Genomic DNA, 9,608 nt, shown 5'->3' on the forward strand with positions numbered 1-9,608 from the left:
GGCACTAAAATAGATCAGTTGCCAACAAGAGAGAGACAGAAAGAGGGACAGATAGGGACAGACAAGAAGGGAGAGAGATGAGAAGCATCAGTTCTTCGTGTGGCACCTTAGTTGTTCATTGATTGCTTCCCCATATGTGCCTTGAGGGGGGGAAGTTCCAGCTGTGGCAGTGACCCCTTGCTCAAGCCAGCGACCTTGGCTCAAGCTAGCAACCTTGGGCTTCAAGCCAGCGACCTTTGGGCTCAAGCCAGCGACCATGGGGTTATGTCTATGATTCCATGCTCAAGATGGTGAGTCTGCACTCAAGCTGGTGACCTTAGGTTTTGAACCTGGGTCCTCTGTGTCCCAGGCAGATGCTCTGTCCACTGCACCACTGCTTGGTCAGGCTATCTGAATTCTTGAAATACTGTAATTATATTGGGCAAGGTAAATTTCATTTTAAATTATGTAAGAGAAGTACATGGTAATTTTTTTTCAGAGAAAAGTCATGAGGAAAAGTTAAAAGCTGAAAATGAAAAAGATGTGTAAGTAGCTAATGTAGATATACAGGGTTACAACCAGAAAAATGAAATTGTTTCTGAGAGTCCCAGTAAAGAGTTGTGAAGGCAGATTTTCATTGTAAGGCTTGAGGTATTATGTGAGATCTATGTGAAGGGTGGGAGGAGAAACCTGAATTTGTATTTCAAAGGAATAATCAAACTCTAAGACAAATTTGTAAAAATTATTCACTTTGCAACCATGGAATGTATCCTGACAATGGCACACTTCAGGAATAAAAGTAAAGCCTGACTAGGCGGTGGCGCGGTGGATAGAGCATCAGACTGGGATGCGGAGGACTCCAGGTTCGAGACCCCGAGGTCCCCAGCTTGAGTGCGGACTCATATGCTTTAAGCAAAGCTCACCAGCTTGAACCCAAGGTCGCTGGCTCCAGCAAGGGGTTACTCGGTCTGCTTAAGGCCCACGGTCAAGGCACATATGAGAAAGCAATCAATGAACAACTAAGGTGCCACAACGAAGAATTGATGCTTCTCATCTCTCTCCCTTCCTGCCTGTTCATATCTGTTCTTCTCTCTCTCTGTCACACACACATAAAAAAAACAACTTAGAAATAATGTATGCAAAATGATTATCATCAAGTACATTGGAAAGTAATACCCCATTTATTTTTCCATCAAAATCATCATCATAGCCTTTTTTACTTTTATTCTTTTTTTTCTTTCTTTTTTTTTAACAGAGACAGAGAGAGAGTCAGAGAGAGGGATAGGTAGGGACAGACAGGAACGGAGAGAGATGAGAAGCATCAATCATCAGTTTTTTGTTGCAAGACCTTGCTCAAAATGACCCCTTGCTCAAGCCAGCGACCTTGGGCTCAAGACAGAGACCATGGGGTCATGTTTATGAGCCCACATTCAAGCCAGTGAACCCGCACTCAAGCTGCTGAGCCCATGCTCAAGCCAGATGAGCCTTCACTCAAGCCGGAGGACCTCAGGGCTTTGAACCTGGGTCCTCCGCGTCCCAGTTCAACGCTCTATCCACTGCGTCACTGCCTGGTCAGGCATTTCTAAGTATGTTTACAGCAACTGATAAGGAAGATGCTATTACTTATCCCACTTTACAGATGAGGGGATTGATGGCAGCATATTGCTAAAATGTTTGTTAAAATGTTCATATTAGGTAGAACTTCTCAGAAGATATTTTTATTTATTTATTTTTATTTTTTTTACAGAGACAGTGAGTCAAAGAGAGGGATAGACAGGGACAGGCAGACAGGAATGGAGAGAGATGAGAAGCATCAATCATTAGTTTTTCATTGTGCCTTGCAACACCTTAGTTCATTGATTGCTTTCTCATATGTGCCTTGACCGCGGGCCTTCAGCAGACTGAGTAACCCCTTGCTGGAGCCAGCGACCTTGGGTTCAAGTTGGTGGGCTTTTGCTCAAACCAGATGAGCCCGCGCTCAAGCTGGCGACCTTGGGGTCTCAAACCTGGGTCCTCTGCATCCCAGTCCGACGTGCTCTATCCACTGCGCCACTGCCTGGTCAGGCCTCAAAAGATATTTTAAAATTATTTAATTTTCTTTTCATTAATAACAGTATGTACCATCCTAACACATAAGTAAAGAGTATGTAAAAAACAATTTAATAACACTACAGTTTTTTTTCCTGACATAATTAAACATATCAATCACTTCATTATTTTCCTGCTGTCTCACATCTAGGAAGATACTTCCTATCTTAAAGGTTTACTAAAAGCTACTAAATATTCAAGAATCAAGGAATCCCCATATGAAAAATTTCTGAACACACACACACAAAAGCCATTAATAACCAAACTATTTGATGTTATAATCTTAAATTATTATTTTTTTGTGACACAGAGAGACAGATAGGGATAGACAGAAAGGAAGGGAGAGAGATGAGAAGCATCATTGCGGCTCCTTAGGCTCCTTAGTTGTTCATTGATTGCCTTCTCATATGTGCCTTGACTGGGGGCTACAGCAGAGTGAGTGACCCCTTGCTCAAACCAGTGATCTTGGGCTCTAGCCAGCAACCTTAGGCTTCAAGCTAGCGAGCTTTGGGCTCAAGCCAGTGACCTTGGGGTTATGTCTATCATCTCATGCTCAAGCCAGCGACCCTGCACTGAAGCTGGAGAGCTCGCACTCAAGTTGGTGACCTTGGGGTTTCAAACCTGGGTCCTCTGTGTCCCAGTCCGATGCTCTGTTCACTGTGCCACCACCTGCTCAGGCGTAATCTTAAATTATTAATGAGCTGATATCAATGCAACTCATAATTAGTCAAGATATATTTGTAGAGTGACAAATACTAAAGTTTTAGAAATTTAGAAAGGTAATTTATTACAGTGACTAATGGATATAAAAAGTTTTTTTTTTCAATTTCACTAAGTGCCAGGAAAACATTTGGGAAAATTCATTGCAGCATTATTCACAATAGCCAAGAGTTGGAAGCAGTCTGAATGTATGTTGATGGATGAAAGCATAAGGAAATATAGTGTGCATGTGTGTGCATGTGTGTGCGTGTGTGTGTGCGTGTGCATGCGCAATTAACTATTATTCAGCCTTAAAAAGAAAGGGCATCCTTTCATATGTTGCAATAAGCAAGTACTTTGAAAGTATTGATATTATGCTAACTGAAACCAGCCACAAAAGGACAAATACTGCATGTGTCTACTTAGATAATATATCAAAAGTAGTCAAATTCAGGCCTGACGTGTGGTGGTGCAGTGGATAAAGTGTCGACTTGGAATGCTGGGTCACCAGTTTGAAACCATTGGCTTGCCAGGTCAAGGCACATATGGGAAGCAACAGCTGCATGTTCATAAAAACGAAGTAGAATGGTGGTTGCCAACGCTGGGGACAGAGGAGATGAGGAGCTGTTCCACGTGTGTAGAGTTTTAGTCCTGCAGGATGTGGCATGGTTCTGAGAATCTGTTGCACAACAGTGTGTATGTTGTTGACAATATTGTAATGTACACTTGGAAATTGTTAGCAGGGTGAATTTTATGGATTTTTTTTCCACAATAAAAATATACCATACTCTTCTTTTTCTCTATGGCTATTTATTTTCAGTTTTAAATTAAATTTATTTGAGTGACGTTGGTTAATAGGATCATATAGATTTCAAGTGTACATCTTATTTATTTATTTATTTTAGGTGAGAGAAGGGGAGATTGTGAGGCAGATTTCTGCATGTGCCCCGACCAGGACCCACCCGGCAGCCCCGCCTGGAGCTAATGCTCGAGGACCAAGCTATTCTCAGTACCTGGGGCCATGCTTAGACCAATGGAGCCTCTGGCTGCAGGAGAGGAAGAGGGAGAGAAGGGACAGAGAGAAGGGGGAAGAAGCAGATGGTCACTTCTTCTATATGCCCTGACTAGGAATTAAACCCAGGGCATCCAATATGCCAGGCTAATGTTCTATCCACTGAGCCACTGGCCAGGGCCAAGTGTACATCTTTTTAAAAATTTTTATTTATTGAGTTTAGAGAGAGAGGAAGAGAGAACGTTCAAAAAGCATCAACTTGTAGTTGCTTCACTTTAGTTGTGCATTGATTGCTTCTTACATATGCCTTGACTCAGCAAGCCCAGGGTTTTGAACTGGTGACCTCAGTATTCCAGGTCAACACTCTATCCACTGTGCTACTACAGGTCATGCCGAGTGTACATCTTTATGATAAATGATTTATACATTGCACCTGTGCCTATCACTGAAAGTCAGATCATCTGTCATCATATATTTGGCCCCCTTTACCCCAGCCCCTCTCCCCCGCAACCCATTTCCTCTGGTAAACACCATATTATTGTCTGTGTCCATGAGTGTCAGTTTTATATCCCATATATGAGTGAAATCATATGGTTCTTAGCTTTTTCTGACTGACTTATTTCATTTGGCATATTTTCAAGGTCCATCCATGTTGTCACAAATGGTAGTATTTTATATTTTCTTATGGCTGAGTAGTATTCTATAGTGTATATATACACCACATCTTCTTGATCCAATCCTCTATCTAAGGATATTTTGGTTGTCTCCTTGTCCTGGCCAGTATGAATAATGCTGCAATGAACATAGGGGTGCATATATCTACAAATAAATGTTCTCAAGTTTTTAAATAAAGATTATATTTATTGATTTTAGAGAAAGGAGAGAGAGAAAGAAAAAAGGGGGGGAGAAGGAAGCATCAACTTATAGTAGTTGCTTCTTCTATGATGAGAGACAAAGATGGACATTTTATGATAAAGCAGACACTACATCAAGAAAACTTAACAGTTATGCACTCAAACAGGGAAGACTGAATTATATAAAGCAACTACTGACAGAACTAAAAAGAGAAGCTGACAAAAATACATAGCAGGGTACCTAAATACCCCATTGACAGCTATAGATAGATCACCCAGACAGAAAATCAATAAAGAAATATCCTTAAATGACACATTAGACCAAATGGACATTATTGACATTTACAGAACCTTTCATCTCAGGACATCAGATTTTACATTCTTCTCTTGTGCATGTAGAACATTCTCAAGGATAAACCATATATTGGGACACTAAACTGGCTGTAACAAATTTAAGAGAATAAAAATTGTACCAACCATATACTCTGACTACAACACTTTGAAATTAGAACTCAACTGAAAAAAAAAAGAAGTAAAAAAACAAACATGTAAACTAAGTATTACTTAATGACTAGATTAGAGAAGAAACAAAAGGTAAAATCAAAAGGTATAAAGAGACAAGTGAGAATGACAATACAACATATCAAAACTTTTGGGACGTAGCAAAAGCAGGAATAAGAAGAAAGTTTCTATCATACAGGTGTACCTCAAGAAACAAGGAAAGTCCCAAATAACCTCATATTACATCTTAAAGAACTAGCAAAGCAGCCAAAGTCAACAAAAGAAAGGAAATAAAAATTAGAGCAGAAATAAATAAAACAGAGAACAAAAAGACTGTACAAAAAATTAATACAACAAAGAGCTGGTTCTTTGAAAAGATTAATAAAATTGACAAACTTTTGGCCAAACTCACAAAGGAAAAAGAGAAAAGACTCAAAATCAGAAATGAATAAGTTACCACAGACATCATAGAAATGTGAGCTCTGGCTTAGCAACCTGTTTTTTTTTATTCTTTTTTTTTAAAAATTAATTTTAATGAGGTGACATTGATAAATCAGGGAACATATGTTCAGAGAAAACATCTCCAGATTATTTTGATATTTGATTATGTTGCATACCCCTCACCCAAAGTCAAATTGTCTTCTGTCACCTTCTATCTGGTTTTCTTTACCCCCCATCATACAGTTCTTGGGTTTTTTTCTGATTTACTTATTTCACTCAGTATAATGTTATCAAGGTCCACCCATGTTATTGTAAATGATCTAATGTCATCATTTCTTATGGCCAAGTAGTATTCCATAGTATATATCAGGGGTCCCCAAACTATGGCCCGCGGGCCGCATGCAGCCCCCTGAGGCAATTTATCTGGCTCCCGCCGCACCTCCGGGGCACCTATTTCATTGGTGGTCAGTGAGAGGAGCATAGTTCCCATTGAAATACTGGTCAGTTTATTGATTAAAATTTACTTGTTCTTTATTTTAAATATTGTATTTGTTCCCATTTTGTTTTTTTACTTTAAAATAAGATATATGCAGTGTGCATAGGGATTTGCTCATAGTTTTTTTTTATAGTCCGGCCCTCCAATGGTCTGAGGGACAGTGAACTGGCCTGTGTAAAAAGTTTGGGGACTCCTAGTATATATGTACCTGTTTTTGCAACACTATTGCTCGAGCTCCCAGAGTGAATACAACAGGAGCCATGAGCGCCACCTGGTGGATAATCCTCTCTTTTTCACGCTCCCAGGATTTGAGATCCAATGCCAGGCAATTAGAATGACAAGATCTGCTCAACTGCAACTATCCTCCCGATTTTCAGAAAGAAATGCATCTTGATCACACAGAATTTGCACAGTAATAAACTCTCATTCTTATCTCAATGGGAAAAAAGTCCCATACTCAGTGGCACTTAATGATGAATTCATTGTTGAATTCTCAAAACATAATGGAAAGCCAAGACAGAGAAGTAGAAACTAGAACGTGGAAATCAAATAATCACATTTGGTCTTTAAGTAAATTTCTAGATATTCTCCCCATAGACTCTTTTCTGAAGCTCTGCCTTAACTGTATTCAATTCTGTCAATGAGAAATGAGTAAATAAATAAATAAACATCCTCTTTAAAATGAATATGTAGCCTAATGCCATAAACAAACAAACAAACAAACAAAAACCCCAATGAAATTGACCATAGAAATGTTTTAGGATAGAAAGTTATGAAACAGCAGTCTATAATCAAGCTTGAAGCCAAAAGTGCTCTGAACCCTCCTGGTTATGTGAGCCCGTAAGTTCCCTTTGATTCTTAAATTTGTTTGAGATAAATTTCAATGATCTGTACCAAAAGAATATATATTAATACTTCATATATTCTATTTATTTATTGTTCACTTTAAATTTTTTATTTCTCGGCCCCATCTGATTTGCTTCATGGTGGAGCATCGGCCCAGCGTGTGGATGTCCCGGGTTTGATTCCAAATTAGGGCACACAAGAGAAGTGCCCATCTGCTTTTCCAACCCTTTTCCTCTCACTTCTCTCTCTTGCTCTCTCCTTCACTCTCTCTCTTCTCCTCCTGCAGCCATGGCTCCATTGGAGCAAGTTGGTCCCTGAAGCTGAGGATGGTTCCATGGCCTCTGCCTCAGGCACTGAGCAACACAGCAACGCCCCAGATAGGCAGAGCATTACCCCCTACTGCAGTGGTTCTCAAGTTTTTGAAGTCAAGGCACATTTAAAATCCTACAAATAATTGTAGGCACACTATATACAGATTTCTGAGAAATATGTTATAATAATTAAGTCAAATATCAAAGAAAAAAATAAAGTCCAAGCGTGCTTTTATGGTAATTAAATGAAATAAATATGACAAAATTAAATTTATTCGGACATTAAAAAACATTTTTATATTACATTTTTTGAGTTATGCTTTTTTAGAATTTGTAAAAAAAAAGAGGGGTTAAAAAAATAAAAAAAACGACAAAAAAGTTATCTCTTTATATATATAGATACATCCTTAGTAAGATTTAGTAAATTTGGCAGGTCTTGGCGCGAATGTGTTAAATTTTTTCATTTTTGTGTTTATGAGAAACATGAACCTGATGTGTTCTAGCGATTTCTTCAATGTTTGGACATATATTTGAAAGGCAAACTCTCATTTCTCATCAATACATTGAAGAATTCCTCTCTTTTTACTTTTAATTGTGTTGAGGGTAGAAAATCCTAATTCACATAAATAGGATGTTAAAAATTGTAGTAAAATGTTCAAAGCCTTTTTAGATATTGCTACATATTCTTCTTTTATAGAAATCCAAAAGGCTTCAAGAGACAATTCCTTATGTTTAATCATCAATCCAAACCCCCCACCATACATATAATCTTAACTTTACACCAAACAAAGGATAGAAGAAACTTGCCTCCAGTCTTTCCAGGGAACATGGGGGGTAGTGTAAACAATCCAACACCACAGCTTAACAGCCTTTTGCAACCTAATCAGGTAAGTGAGGTGGGGGGTTGGGCAGACTGTCAGCTTATAGCCAATTCCCCACACCTCTGTCCCCCAAAAATCTAAACTCCAAAAACCCTGTTGGTTTTTTGGTCCCCCATAGGCACATATTTCTCTGGAATACCATAGGGCGCACGTGGAAATCTTCTAGGGTGCACCAGTGCACCCTGGCGCACACTTTGAGAACCACTGCCCTAGTGGCTTGCTGGGTGGATTCTTGGTGGGGGCAGGGCACATGGGGGAGTCTGTCTCTCTGCCTCCCCTCTTCTCATTTATTTACTGATGCTAAAGATGCCCTAATTCTGGTATGCATTCTTATTTTCCATCAGTACTTTCCAATGTCATAGGCATCTGCATATTTCTTCCTTTCTCTTTTCAGTCCATTTTGTGTTAAATCTGTTTTTCTAGCATCTTTTATCTTCGGTTTGGTTCATAGCTTCTTGAATTTTATTGAAGGACAAAGCAGATGCTATTAAAATTTATTACTCTATTCCATGATAATAAATATCAGAACAAAACCAAGCATTCCTCTCACATGTAGTGCTTTGAGAGCCTTATTTCATTCTTCAATCTCTGTCACAGTCTCAGATTGGTTCCCTCATTTACACATCTTGGAGCAAGGATAATCCTAACTGGTCCTGGAGGTGGTACATTCTCCTTGGGCCCTTTCAATGTCCCTCTGTTTTTGTTCTGTTTTTCTTTCATTGTGACAGAGAGAAAGAGGGTTCATGTCCTTCTGGTTTATGTAGAGTCCTTATCACAGATCATTAGCTAGAAGACTGGTTGATATTAATTTACATTATCACTCAGTGATATAGCAGGCTAAGGTGACTAAAGAGAAAAAGGCGTGGGAGCCTCCAGAGCAGGGGTCAGGAACCTATGGCTTGTGAGGCAGATGTGGCTCTTTTGATGACGGCATCTGGCTCACAGACAAATCTTTAATAAAAAAATAGTAACGTTAAAAATATAAAACATTCTCACGTATTACAATCCATTCATTTTCTACCACTCATGTTCATGGTTGCGAGTGGCTGGAGCCAATTACAGCTGTCCTCCGGGACAACACCAAACTTTTATTGGATAATGCATAACGTACACAGGGAAGTTCATAGCATTACAGGCTACCTTAAAAAGTGAGAAAAAGCTCAAATAAACAACTTAACCCTGCATCTAAAAGAACTAGAAAAAGAACAGCAAGTAAAGACCAGAGGTAATAGAGGGAAGGAAATAATAAAGATCAGAGCAGAAATAAATGACATAGAGGCTAAAGAAACAATACAGAGGATCAATGAAACCAGGAGCTGGTTCTTTGAAAAGGTAAACAAGATTGATGAACCTTTAACCAGACTCATCAAGAAAAAAAGAGAGAGGACTCAAATAAATAAAATTAGAAATGAGAGTGGAGAAATAACAACTGACACAACAGAAATACAAAATATTGTAAGAAAATATTATGAAGAACTGTACGCCAAAAAACTAGATAAC

This window comes from Saccopteryx bilineata, chromosome 1 (assembly GCF_036850765.1).
Source record: "Saccopteryx bilineata isolate mSacBil1 chromosome 1, mSacBil1_pri_phased_curated, whole genome shotgun sequence".
In the NCBI taxonomy this organism is placed as follows: Eukaryota; Metazoa; Chordata; class Mammalia; order Chiroptera; family Emballonuridae; genus Saccopteryx; species Saccopteryx bilineata.